Here is a 15,045-nt window from a genome sequence, read left to right on the forward strand (position 1 = left end):
GAGTGCGGCCGTGTGCGCCGGCCACCAGTGGTGTGAGTCTCCAGTTATAGCAGGTCTGAAAATGGTCTAAAACGGACAGAAACTGGTAACCTCGCAATAAAACAAGTTTCTTGGGGCTGTGACTATTCATGTTCATTTTAAGTATTAAAAAACCATCTTTCTCCAAGAGAAATGTCCTCAAAAATTATAAATAGAATGTATTTCTTAAGAGCAGCATATTTATATGTGTGGAACGTCATGAACGATAATTTACATAAGAAGTACAGAGAAGCTGACGACATTGACGTCTCGTGCTCTTCACGCAGTGCATCATCAGCGGACCGGCCGACAGTGGACACACAAAACAGATATTCTTGGGGGAGAAGTGCGCTATAACTTGGTGGCGAGAGTCTGCGAGCCGGAAGTTTTAATTCACCGCAAGTTTGCACCGCCGCGATGCCCGGCCCGGAGCCGCTGGCTCCCCGAGCCACTTGTTTGCCAAACTGCAGCGGCGGAACAAAGAGTAAACAACATTTGTCTTCCCGAGTTTGGCCGGCGGCCGGAGCAAATGAACTAATAACTTCTGCGCCCGGTTTTTTGCAGCAGAAGTTATCCCCCAGAAGTTACTGTTATCTGTGAGACGTTTTCCGATGTACTTGCGACAGTGAACAATGACAGGAATATTTCACGATCGTGTGAGACACGATAAAGAACTAGTGGTCGAAGCGTGTTAGATAGGTTTAGGTGACACTTTTCACACAAAATTAATTTACTACCTACAACTGGGCAGAAAGACCAATTAGAGTTGGAAAAAGGATGTAAGTTCATGGCTAACTTCTCGACCACGATCGGCTCGTTAAAGATGGAGCAAAGGTTCGGAATTCCGTAGGATGGAAAAAAAACGGTCGTGTCGTTTTCTGTTTGATAGTACTGCGGAAGTGTGTACATACACTTCGTGTCACTTCGGTTTCGAGAGTTCCGGAACCAGTACAGAAAATTGGAATAGAGGTCAACATAAACATCACTTTCACGCTTTTTATTGCTCATGAAAACCACACTTGCGTGTTGGAAAACCATACAGCGAGACCTTCAGGGGTGGTGGCCCAGATTGCTGTACACACCGGTACCTCTAATAGTAGCACGTCCTCTTTCAATGATGCGTGCCTGTATTCGTCGTGGCATACTATCAACAAGTTCATCAAGGCACTGTTGGTTCAGATGTCCCACTCCTCAACAGCAATTCGGCGTGGATCCCTCACAGTGGTTGTTGGGTCACGTCGTCCATAAAAGAGCCTTTTTCTATCCCAGGCACGTCCGATAGGGTTCATGTCTGGAGAACATGCTGGCCACTCTAATCGAGCGATGTCGCTATCCTGAAGGAATTCATTCACAAGATGTGCACGATGGGGGTGCGCATTGTCGCCCATGAAGACGAATGACTCACCATTTTTCTGCCGATATGGTTGCACTATCGGTTAGAGGATGGCTTTACGTATCGTACAGCCGTTACGGCGCCTTCCATGACCACCAGCGGCGTACATCGGCCCCACATAAAGCCACCCCAAAACAGCAGGGAACCTCCACCTTGCTGCACTCGCTGGACAACGTGTCTAAGGCGTTCAGCCTGACCAGGTTGCGTCCAAACACGTCTCCGATATGCGACACTCATCGGTGAAGAGAACGTGATGCCAATCTTGAGCGGTCCATTCGGCATGTTGTTGGGCGCATCTGCATGGTGTCGTGGTTGTAAGGATGGACCTCGCCATGGACGTCGGAGTGAAGTTGCGCATCATGCAGCCTATTGCACACAGTTTAAGTCGTAATATGACGTCCTGTGGCTGCACGAAAAGCATTATTCAATATGGTTGCGTTGCTGTCAGGGTTCATCCGAGCCATAATCCGTAAGTAGCGGGCATCCACTGTAGTAGTAGCCCTTGGGCGGCATGTCATCGACACTTCTTGTCTCTCTGTATCTCCTCCATGTCCGAACAACATCGGTTTGGTTCACTCCGAGACGCCAGGACACTTCCCTTGTTGAAAGCCATTCCTGGCACAAAGTAACAATGCGGACACAATCGAACAGCGGCACTGGCCTCTAGGCATGGTTGAACTACAGACAACACGAGCCGTGTACCTCCTTCCTAATGGAATGACTAGAACTTTTCTGCTGTCGGACCCCTTCCATCTAATAGGCGCTGCTCATGCATGGTTGTTTATATCTTCCGATGGGTTTAGTTACACCTCCGACCAGTCAAAGGCAGTGTGTCTGTGATACAATATCCAACATGAACGTTATCTTCTGGAGTTTTGGGAACCGGTGTGTGCTTGTGTTGTGTGTATGAACTGGTGTTTGTTTTGGTACGATGAGGTGTGGTTGGATCTTTTTTAAAGTGGAACGTTTTTATATTATTTCTTTTATTATATTTAGCAGATTCGGTATTGATGTGTATCTGGTTTTCCATCACACGTTTGCTCTCAGCAATGATTAGCTGAAGTGGTAGTTTTCCCACATTTGTAGAAAGCATTTGTTGTAGTTGTTTAACCTGATTTTTCATATCTTTTTCGATGTTTGTAGGATAGTGGACGTGATGTTTTACGTGTTCTGCAAATGTGGAATGGATTGTTTCATATATCCAATACCCAGTTTTTCTTTCTACAAGTATTGCTTCAAATGGCTCTGACCACTATGCGACTTAACTTCTGACGTCATCAGTCGCCTAGAACTTAGAACTACTTAAACCTAACTAACCTAAGGACATCACACACATCCATGCCCGAGGCAGGGTTCGAACCTGCGACCGTAGCGGTCGCTCGGCTCCAGACTGTAGCGCCTAGAACCGCACGGCTACTCCAGCCGGCTACCAAGTATTAAAATGTCATGCCAATATATACAGCATCACAACTTTGACACTCAAGTTTTTAGATACCTGATCCATGAACTGTGTCCCTCTTGATTTTTTGGTTGGTTTAAATTATATTGGGAAGTTTGCACAATTCTATATGCTGTTTAGAAGACCTGTTTCTTTAGTACATTTGCCACTCTCTGTATTAATTTTTGTAAGTCATAGTATACCATGGTGCTTCGACCGATTCCACAAGAAGTGTTAGTTGACTGTTTTCAACAGGTCTATCAACAATGTCACAAGCGTGTTGTAGCTAATGTTAATTGCTTTGAAGGCCACTAATTGTACTTGGTTTGTAACTCGTGTTTCCTTTAATTTTTGAGACTACTCACTGAACTTTGTACAAGCTATGTACTCGTGTTCAAATGTTGACTGTTTGTGAAAAGATCGTAGTATGCAATGTGCACGTAGGTACGGCCACGATTTAGAATCCGACAGCATTATGATGGCTGTCTAACGAGGTTGCAGTCTTTCAAGTAGACTAGGGAAAAGGGTAATCGCTGACTACTCCAAATGTAGTCGTTCAATTGCCACTGGTAGCACAATGTTTCATGGCTCTAAGTTAGAATGTCTTCATTGTTAGTTAGTTACTGCTTCGATAGCCGAGAAGCTATGACGCACGTCTGTGCGGCTGCGTTCCTCTCAGAGGTAAGCCTGTTCGAATCATGGTGGTATATGAAATTTAGACGGTCAGTATTTCGCCGACATGCGAGGGAGAGATGGCAGCGTGTAGCGTGTAGCTACCGATAACCAGTCTATGCTCCAGTCTCCTGGATTAAATTCCGAACCTCTCTGCAGTCCATCATGACGTGAGAAAATGTGATACTGTTGACCGTTAACCCTCCGTTGGATGGAGACGATAGGCAAGCAGGCCCTCTTGATGTAGGTTGGATATCACCGCCGGATCTCATCCTCTCCCTTCTTTCATCGTCATCATCACAAAACATTAAGCATCCATCGTGCTCGTCTATACTTTACAAATACGTATACGACACAACCCTCAAATATCCGCAAGGATAAACGGAATTCTGCTATTGAATGAGCAGCCATCTAGGCTTTAGAAGACATTGTATTTCGGTAAAATTTTCCAATAGCCTCAGTGCAAACTACTATTGAACATTTACTACACCATGTGATTCAGAAAGAAAGAATACTTTTCGATTGTTACAGACAAACTAAAATGTAGAAACACATTCCGCGCGTCACAGGGAAGAGGAAGGTTCAAAACTTTTGACAGAATTGCGCTATTGATTGCAGCAAAATGGCGACTACACCACAAGAGAAACCATTTTGTATGTTGAAATTTCATCTGCATCCACAACTCTATCTGCATGGGCTCTCCCCAAATCACACTTAAGTGCCTGGCAGAGGGTTCGTGGAACCACCTTCACAGTAACTGTATAACTTCCCTCTCTAAAAGCGCGGATAAAACGAGCACCTATATCTTTCCATGCGAGCTCTGGTTTCCCTTAATTTATCATGATGATCGTTTGTCCCTACGTGGCTCGGCGTCAACAAACTATTTTCGCATTCGCAGGAGAAATTTCGTGATTGAACTTTCGTGAGAAGCTTCCATCGCAACGAGAAACGTCTTCGTTTTAATGGAGTCCACCCCAACTCCAGTACCGCGTCATTGACACTTCTATTTATCTGTAATACAAAACGTGCTAACCTTCTTTGAGTTTTCTCGACGTAAACCGTTAACCCTATTTGGTAAGGATCCCACACTGCACATCAGTACTCCAAGAGAGGATGAACAAGCATTGTGTGCGCAGTCTCTGTAAGAGATCTATTGCATTTTCTAAGTGCTCAGCCAATAAAACGCAGTCTTCGAGTCGCCTTCCCCACAGCATTTTATGTGTGTTCTTTGCAATTTCAGTTGTTCGTAATTGTAATTCTTAGGCATTTACTTGAATTTACGGACTTGAGATTTGACTGATTTATCGTGTAACCGAAGTCTAACGGATTCCTTTTACCACTCATGTGGAAGACCTCACACTTTTCATTATTTGCCGGCCGATGTGGCCGTGCGGTTCTAGGCGCTTCAGTCTGGAACCGCGTGACTGCTACGGTCGCAGGTTCGAATACTGCCTCTGGCATGGATGTGTGTGATGTCCTTAGGTTAGTTAGGTTTATGTAGTTCTAAGTTCTAGGGGACTGATGACCACAGCAGTTGAGTCCCATAGTGCTCAGAGCCATCTGAACCATTTTTTCATTATTTAGAGTCAACTGCCGATTTTCGCAATATACAGATGTATTTTGTAACTTGTTATCATTTGGTTTTGATCTTCTGATGACTTTACTAGTAGCTAAACGGCAGCATCATCTGCAAACATCCTAGGACTGCTGCTCAAATTGTCTCCTAAATCATTTGTATACATAAGGAAAGGCAGAGAGCCTATAACACTACCATGGGAAACGACATAAATCATTTCTGTTTTACTCAACCACTTTCCGTCAGTTACTACAAAATGTGAGCTCTCTATTCACGAAACCACGAATCCAGTGACCTAAGCACGCAACTTGATTACAAGTCGCTTGTGAGGTACGGTGTCGAAAGCCTTGAAATCTAGAAATACGGAACCAATTTCAAATCCCTTGTCGGTAGCACTCAGCACTTCGTGTAAGGATAGAGCTAGTTGTGTTTTACACCAACGATGTTTTCTAAATTCTTGTTGACTATGTACCAATAGACGGTTCTTTTCAGGGTAATTCGTGCTGTTGATACACAACACATGTTGTTAAATCCTGCTGCATATCGACGTTAATGGCATTGCCCTAAAATTTAGTGGATTACTCATATTGACTGTAACAGAACATTAAGTGGAAGGGCTGTAGGTGAGGAGGTAGGCGTAATATAGCAGTTCTAAGCATAATTTTATTGTAACTAACCATATAGTAAAATCCAATGATACTCTTAAAACCATACTTTTAATAACAACACAAAATAATTGATTTAAAACAGTACGTCAAAAAAACTTCACAATGAATTGATAATTAAATTTAATGTGGTACCTTGGCCAAGAAAGACTTTACAGCCAGAACTGAATATAACACATGTGCTCATCTTATCAGAATTGCTGCAGTTCCTCATTCGTCTATCATTGCTCAATGCAAACAGTTACAAAAGAAAACACAACTATCAGAATTTGTCTCTGGAAGGGACACGAAAATAACCATCTGAATACAGTATATATGAGTACTACAGTACTACCAGCCCGGTGGCCTCGTCTGGATCTTCATTCCTGTTTGGATGGTTGGTTTCCCTGAGAAGTTCCTCAGGCGCTACTTTGAACCTTATAAGGTTGTATGACAGTTGTCTGATGTTATTTATGAAGCTGAAGATTTCGACCCCGACCATCGACGACGAAAGATCAGAGATATGGTCCGCGTCTTTCGAATGAAGACCTGTAAGGATCATGAAACCGAGGGTAAATTCGAAGCTCCGGCGACAGGCGACAAGCAGAAAGGTGACGAAGAACGTAGCGGCAAGGGATGTTCTAAGAAGATCGCCACCAGGGCGAACATGAGTCATCGGGAGTCGGAGTATGCAGGACCGATGACTTGTTCCGGGACTAGGAAGACATAACACTCACAAGTTGTTCTCTTAAAGAGAGAGCAATGTCGCAGAAGGAGCTGAGTAGTACAGTGACTGTAGTGTAGCGGTTATAATACTGGACTATTGAATTGAGAGACGTGAGTTCAAAATTCAATTGAAGTGTAAAATTTTAATTTCTATATTCGGTTCGAGGACATTCTAAAAGTACTCACAAATGTCAGGAATCATTATACTGGAATGTTCTGTAACTACATATACAGGGTGTTACAAGAAGGTACGGCCAAACTTTCAGGAAACATTCCTCACACACAAATAAAGAAAAGATGTTACGTGGACATGTGTCTGGAAACGCTTAATTTACATGTTAGAGCTTATTTTAGTTTCGACAGTATTTACTGTACTTCCTCGATTCACCGCCAGTTGGCCCAATTGAAGGAAGGTAATGTTGACTTCGGTGCTTGTGTTGACATGCGACTCATTGCTCTACAGTACTAGCATCAAGCACATCAGTACGTAGCATCAACAGGTTAGTGTTCATCACGAACGTGGTTTTGCAGTCAGTGCGATGTTTACAAATGCGGAGTTGGCAGATGCCCATTTTATGTATGGATTAGCACGCGGCAATAGCCGTGGCGCGGTACGTTTGTATCGAGACAGATTTCCAGAACGAAGGTGTTCCGACAGGAAGACGTTCGAAGCAATTGATCGGCGTCTTAGGGAGCACGGAACATTCCAGCCTATGACTCGCGACTGAGGAAGACCTACTACGACGTGGACACCTGCAATGGACGAGGCAATTCTTCGTGCAGTTGACGATAACCCTAATGTCAGCGTTGGAGAAATTGCTGCTGTACAAGGTGACGTTGACCACGTCACTATATGGAGAGTGCTACGGGAGAACCAGTTGTTTCCGTACCATGTACAGCGTGAGCAGGCACTATCAGCAGCTGATTGGCCTCCACGGGTACACTTTTGCGAATGGTTCATCCAACAATGTGTCAATCCTCATTTCAGTGCAAATGTTCTCTTTACCGATGAGGCTTCATTCCAACGAGATCAAATTGTAAATTTTCACAATCAACATATGTGGGCTGAAGAGAATCCGCACGCAATTGTGCAATCACGTCATCAACACAGATTTTCTGTGAACGTTTGGGCAGGCATTGTTTGATGTCTTGATTTGACCCCATGTTGCTCCACCTACGCTCAATGGAGCACGTTGTCATGGTTTCATACGGGATACTCTACCTGTGCTGCTAGAACACGTGCCTTTACAAGTACGACACAACATGTGGTTCATGCACGATGGAGCTCCTGCACATTCAGTCAAAGTGTGCGTATGTTTCTCAACAACAGATTCGGTTTCTTCTTCTTCTTCTGTATCCGGATGCACCAATAACAGATTCGGTGACCAATGGATTGGTAGAGGCGGACCAATTCCATGGCCTCCACGCTCTCCTGACCTCAACCCTCTTGACTTTCATTTATGGGGGCATTTGAAAGCTCTTGTCTACGCAACCCCGGTACCAAATGTAGAGACTCTTCGTGCTCGTATTTTGGACGGCTGTGATACAATACGCCATTCTTCAGGGCTGCATCAGCGCATCAGGGATTCCATGCGTCGGAGGGTGGATGCATGTGTCCTCGCTAACGGATGACATTTTGAACATTTCCTGTAACAAAGTGAAGTCACGCTGGTACGTTCTGTTGCTGTGTGTTTCCATTCCATGATAAATGTAATTTGAAGAGAATTAACAAAATGAGCTCTAACTTGGAAAGTAAGCGTTTCCGGACACATGTGCACATAACATATTTTCTTTCTTTGTGTGTGAGGAACGTTTCCTGAAAATTTGGCCGTACCTTTTTGTAACACCCTGTATACCGTATGTGTTCTGGCTGGAGGCAGTTCCCTCCGCGCTCTTGTATGTGCAAGTGCTGTAAAAACCTCTGTTAAGTGAAGTTAGTGTTCGTCATTCATCTAATTACACCTTATTCTACGTGACAATATAGAAGGGGCCTCTCTCGCAACTTGTCCTAAGGTCGGCTGAGATAATTCCCCATCCATGGCGTTTCCTCCACGTACTAAAACCCATGGGTACGTCTTAATAATGCGTTTAACTTTTCAGACAATTCTTTACACTGGGTGTTGGATGAGATGACAGTACACAGATCCTGTGCCCTACCAACATAGTGTATTAATCTGTGAGCGTAACGGCTCACTGAATTCAAAGAAGGAAACTACTGACTGTATGTAACTCGCGTAGTGCACACTTAATGCTCGATATGGCGTCACTCACCTCACTTTCCCCCAGCTGCGGCGGTACAACCGGACGGTCAACAACTTCCCGCAGCCGTCGCGCTAACGCGGCCACACACCCCGAGGTATCGGCGCCCCGTACACTTACTTCATATAATAGTTCCTCCTTCCTCAACTCCAACACCCCAATCACTTCTCTGGCTGCCATGCTGAAACTATACAAAACCAAAGTACTATCGGCTTTACAAAATATAATACAGTTCAATCTTAGTGAACTGCCATTAAAAAAATAATATACTTCGTACCACCTGCACGTCCTCACACCACAACCAGTGTAACAGAGCATTAAGTGGAAGGGCTGGGGGTGAGGAGGTCGGCGCAATATAGCAGTTCTAAGCTAATTTTATTGTAAATAACCATACAGTAAAATCAACTGATAATCTTAAAACCAAACTTTTAAAAACAACACAAAATAATGGATTTAAAACAGTATGTCAAAAAACTTCACATTGAATTGTTTAATTTAATTTAACGTGGTACCTTGGCCAAGAAAAACTTTACGACCAGAAGTGAATATAACACATGCGATCATCTTATCACAATTACAGCAGTTCCTCATTCGTCTATTTTTGCCCAATGCAAACAATTACAAAAGAAAACACAACTATCAGAATTTGTCTCTGGAAGGGACACGAAAATAGCCACCTGAATACAGTACATATGAGTACTCCCCTCCCGCAGAGTTCTCTTACTTAAATATACGCAACAGCTGAGCCACACAGACCACACCAGGTATTCAGAGCCCTGGGCGACGACCATTCCAATCAACGACAGCACACTATAACTCAAAAAGGTTAATGATCGGTACTATCCACGGTGTCACCGACACCGACCAAATGCTACGGTCGCAGGTTCGAATCCTGCCTCGGGCATGGATGTGTGTGATGTCCTTAGGTTAGTTAGGTTTAAGTAGTTCTAAGTTCTAGGGGACTAATGACCGCAGCAGTTGAGTCCCATAGTGCTCAGAGCCATTTGAACCATTTTTGAACACCGACCAAAGGCATCTTCTTCCCGGAACATGTCGTGTAGCAGACTGACGCAGACCGGGGCTCCGCTCGTCGTCTCGTTGCCTGGTTGCAACCGTTCTCCGACCATCTCTCTTGGCAGTCGGCAGAGGGCGACATCTGGATGGCATTGGTTGCACCACACTGTAGCACCGGCGCGGGAAGGTTGCGCGCGGCATTCAAAGGCATCGGACATGTGACGGCACACTGACCTTCTTGAATATTATATGCTTACATGTATATGGTGTCTGTTCTTTCGGACATCTGGAGAACAAACACCATTGATGACCTGCAGGCGTCTAGAACAAAATTAGAATTATATATTAATATCTTCAGCTGCTGACGGGCGTTGATATATATCGACGTGGACAGAAAAAAATGTGTGCCCTGACCGGAACTCGAACCCAGGATCTCCTGCTCACAGAGCAGACGCACTACCCATCTCGTCCACCGAGGGCACACATGATAGTGCGACTGCAGGGACTATCTCGCGCACGCCTCCCGCGAGACCCACATATTACCCGAACTCTTACGGAACATGATAAGATTGTCGTCCACGAGTAATGAGTGTGTTGGCTAGGTACACTACGAATGTAGTGCGTGGACATATACGGTGAGAATGTGGGTGGCTCAGAAGGATAGAACGTATGCCCTGTAAGCAGGAGATCCCAGGTTCGAGTTCCGGTTGGAGCACACATTTTCACATGTCCCCTTTGATATATATCAACGCCAGTCAGCAGCTGAAGGTATATTAATATATAATTCTAATTTCGTTCTTGAATATTGGTGTGACCTGTACAACTTTCCAGTTTTTGGGTACGGATCTTTCACTCGAAGTCAGTGCATTGTTCAAGTGCAGCGTGCATTCCGTATTCGATTCAGCATGAAGCCGCCTTCGCACAAGAATATTTATGACTGGCATACAAAATTCTTGAGAGTCGGTTTCATACGCAATGTCGGCCACGCACATCTGGTTAAAATGTCGAGCGTATCCGAGATGAGGTCACACGGAGCCCTCGGAAGTGGCGTGTTCTGAAACGATGCTCTACATACGAATCCTTACAAGCTGGAATTACTGAAGCAATTTCGACGTAACGGAAGGTACGAATTTTGCATTTCAGTGCTCCAGAATAGGCTCAAAAATGATTCAAATGGCTCTGAGCACTATGGGACTTAACTTCTAAGGTCATCAGTCCCCTAGAACTTAGAACTACTTGAACCTAACTAACCTAAGGGCACCACACACAACCATGACCGAGGCAGGATTCGAACCTGCGACCGTAGCGGTCGCGCGGTTCCAGACTGTAGCGCCTAGAACCGCTCGGCCACTCCGGCCGGCCCAGGATACGCAAACCACTTTTTCCCTAACGACTAATCTTTTGGGACCAATCGACGTTACATGTACCAGGTGAAGGATACAACATTATTTGTTTATGGTACATTTAATTTTTTTTAATTTTTCTACTTTAAAATTTTCGCATATTGGTACTATATTTGCTGTATATTGTAAAGTAAAGTGTTCTATACTGGAATTTGAAGTTCTTTGAATTCTATGTGAACAATGTATGTAAAATACTATGTAAATTGTTTATAACGTTCAATAATTTTCGGATGACATTTCGCATTTAAAAATATTTCTGTCTATAAGTTGTTCATGTCGATGTAAATCTGACAACATAATAAATGGTCATGCTTAAGAACAATGTAAGCAATAAGTGTTATGTACAAGCCAGTGTCTATTTTTTTAAGACTGAAGTGGCTCTGGGGAGTGGAAAAGGTGGCAAAGGTGAACTGGCGCGCTACCTAGAGCAAGAGCGGGAGTTAAGTTACACAGTCTGCACGCAGCAGTGGTTGAGGCATCACCTCTGTGGAGCAGATGAAACTTTGCCTGCAAATTTGCACAAAAGTGCCTCGCATGAAGACTGCAAACGGCTTATGGCATGCCTGCGGGTTGTTGGGCTACTGTATTTAAAATTGATCGACGCCAAGGAGAGAAATTAAGGCCATACAGCAAGATACTTGCAAGGCATAATGTGGGTAGTGTAACCGTCATAATTGTTCGCCACACCCAAGCCTACAGCCACCAGAAAATATTTTCTTGTATTTTCACTTTCGTGCAGCGTGAACCATTAATTCCATTAATTTAAGTTGTGTTTTAATAATCATGGTTGAACTTTAAAGAAACTGGTTCACTCCGTGTTTCATCCTAGCCATACACCTGTATAGATTTCCTTCCTGGTGTTTGATTAATCCTTATATCCTGTTTGGACCTGTTGATTGCTGTATGGAATTGTACTACCGTTTCGATATTTTTCGATCATGATGCTCATGTTGAGTACATAGCATAGTGTCTGACATAAAACTCTGAACCTTTCTGTATCCAGTGATATGCGCAATTTGTTTATTTCTTTCACAGCCTGTCTACAATAAACAACTGAAATCCGTTTTTTTCCTTTTTAAATGCCCTGTATTTGGCCTTCAGGTTATTGATGTTTTTATGTATTAATGCGTTGCACACAAATTATGTTGTTTCTTTACTAGCCTTTCAGAGTAATTTCAAGTAACATACTCTCCTATTGTTACGGCAAATGTATGCGAAAGCGCTTCAAAGTATTAGCACTGCATTGGCAAAGATAAACGTTCGTGGAATTGTAATTTGCGTTGCCGCTGTTTTTGTTGATGTACTAACACTATGGTGTAGTATGCCTGACCTTTGAAATCCTTCTGTACTTTTCTATGAGTTTAAACACATGTCGTTCAAGTAGGAAAATCCTAGTATACAGGGTGTTCCAAAAAGGTACGGCCAAACTTTCAGAAAACACAAAGAAAGAAAATATGTTATGTGGACATGTGTCAGGAAACGCTTACTTTCCATGTTAGAGCTCATTTTATTACTTCTCTTCAAATCACATTAATCATGGAATGGAAACACACAGCAACAGAACGTACCAGCGTGACTTCAAACACTTTGTTACAGGAAATGTTCAAAATGTCCTCCGTTAGTGAGGGTACATGCATCCACCCTCCGTCGCATGGAATCCCCGATGCGCTGATGCAGCCCTGGAGAATGGCGTATTGTATCACAGCCGTCCACAATACGAGCACGAAGAGTCTCTACATTTGGTATCGGGGTTGCGTAGAGAGCAGCTTTCAAATACCCCCATAAATGAAAGTCAAGAGGGTTGAGCTCAGGAGAGCGTGGAGGCTATGGAATTGGTCCGCCTCTACCAATCCATCAGTCACCGAATCTGTTGTTGTTGAGAAGCGTACGAACACTTTGACTGAAATGTGCAGGAGCTCCATCGTGCATGAACCACATGTTGTGTCGTATACTTGTAAAGGCACATGTTCTAGCAGCACAGGTAGAGTATCACGTATGAAATCATGATAACGTGCTCCATTGAGCGTAGGAAGTGCAGTACATACTGACGACACTAAAATGAGCTCTAACATGGAAATTAAGCATATCCGGACACATGTCCAAATAACATCTTTTCTTTATTTGTGTGAGAGGAATGTTTCCTGAAAGTTTGGCCGTACCTTTTTGTAACACCCTGTATACAGTACAATAAATTCTAACAACCCGCCAGGGTAAGCGAGACCACTAACGCGCTGCTTCCTGGACTTGGGTAGGCGCGCCGGCCCCAATCGACTCCGCCCGGCGGATTAACGACGAGGGCCGGTGTGCCGGTAAGCCTGGATGTGGTTTTTAGGCGGTTTTCCACATCCCGCTAGGTGAATACTGGGCTGGTACCCACGTTCCGCCTCAGTTACACGTTCGCACTATTTCACGATTTACACTCGATTAAGACAGCTGGGGTACACTGATTCCATCCCTGGGGGTATGGGGTGGCGGCAGGAAGGGCATCCGGCCACCAGGCCACCCATAAAACTCACCTTGCCAAATCCGTTCTAACCGCGCCGAGCCAGCGATCGCTGCAGGACTATGGCGTAAGCGAAAGAAAAGAATTCTAACAATAGTTTTCCGATTTTGATGACTTTCGCTTACATGTCACCCAGACATTTGATGAAATGAACGTGGAATTCTTTCAGGTTGTCGGCGGGGGACTTCCTGGAGGCTGACTGGTATGGAGGAGCGATGTACCAGACCGACAGCACGGCCACGGAGTACCGCTCTGCTCTCCAGAGCAGGACGGGTGTGATGAAATGGCCGTCGCCAGACTCTGAATGGTGCTGGCGCCATTGTCGTGTGGCTTTCTTGTGGGCGACAGGTCCTTTCTGTAGACCCTGCCTGCAGCACACCACGCTTCGTACAGCACGCTTCTCTCCACTGTACTTTACATGCCGATAAAATTACTTTCCTGCAGTGGTAGCTAAGGTCTTCCCTGTAATTTAGGTGATGGTAGGATTTTCAAATGACCTAGGTTGTTAACACATATCTCATTCCAGCAAGAACAGCGACAAAACTCAAAACTGCAATAATTAAGAAAACTCTACTTAAAGAATTAATTCTCTAAAACTTACACAATGTTATAAGCTGCCTTTGAATTTCAAGTAAATATTATTGACGGCAAATACCATTATATTCTCTGTGCACGTTGGAGCACTCCACAAGTTTTTTTTTTTTTTTTTTTTTTTCAGTGACAAACTAAAGAGCTGCCGTTTTTCGACTTGTGTCACTATTCTTCCCAGGGCGCGATATAATTTCTGTATACGAGTGTCTGGCGCTCTACCATTCTTATATGAGTGTCCAGAAGCCACGTCTCTAGAATTACACATTTTTTCGAGCAGGTAACTGCAGAAACATGTTTTGAGTTATTACTCTGTAATTCATTGGCTGACAGTGTTTGTGCTGCACCACGTATACTACAAGCCTGATTGTTCTCATTAAGGCGGGCGCGGTGGTCTCGCGGTTAAGGTGCATAGTGCGGAACCGCGTGAGTGATAGGGTCGCAGGTTCGAATCCTGCCTCGGGCATGGATGTGTGTGATGTCCTTAGGTTAGTTAGGTTTAAGTAGTTCCACGTTCCATGGGACTGATGACCACAGATGTTAAGTCCCATAGTGTCCAGAGCCATTTGAACTTTTTTTTTTTTTTTGTACTCATTAAGTTCCTCTTCTGTGAAATTACGTACGACGGGTGAAGCTTTGATAGTTTACTTTCTTATTTGGATGAATGTCGAGGACCGAAACCAGTAGTAATAAAGAAGATGTACAACAAAGCTCTGTTATGTATTTCTCGAAATATATGAAATTATTGACGCAGCAGATAGACCGAGAACTTTTTACGCCAGGACTCCGTGGCGCAAGACTCCGCATCGAC

The sequence above is a fragment of the Schistocerca gregaria genome, chromosome 2 (genome assembly GCF_023897955.1).
Source record: "Schistocerca gregaria isolate iqSchGreg1 chromosome 2, iqSchGreg1.2, whole genome shotgun sequence".
NCBI lineage: Eukaryota > Metazoa > Arthropoda > Insecta > Orthoptera > Acrididae > Schistocerca > Schistocerca gregaria.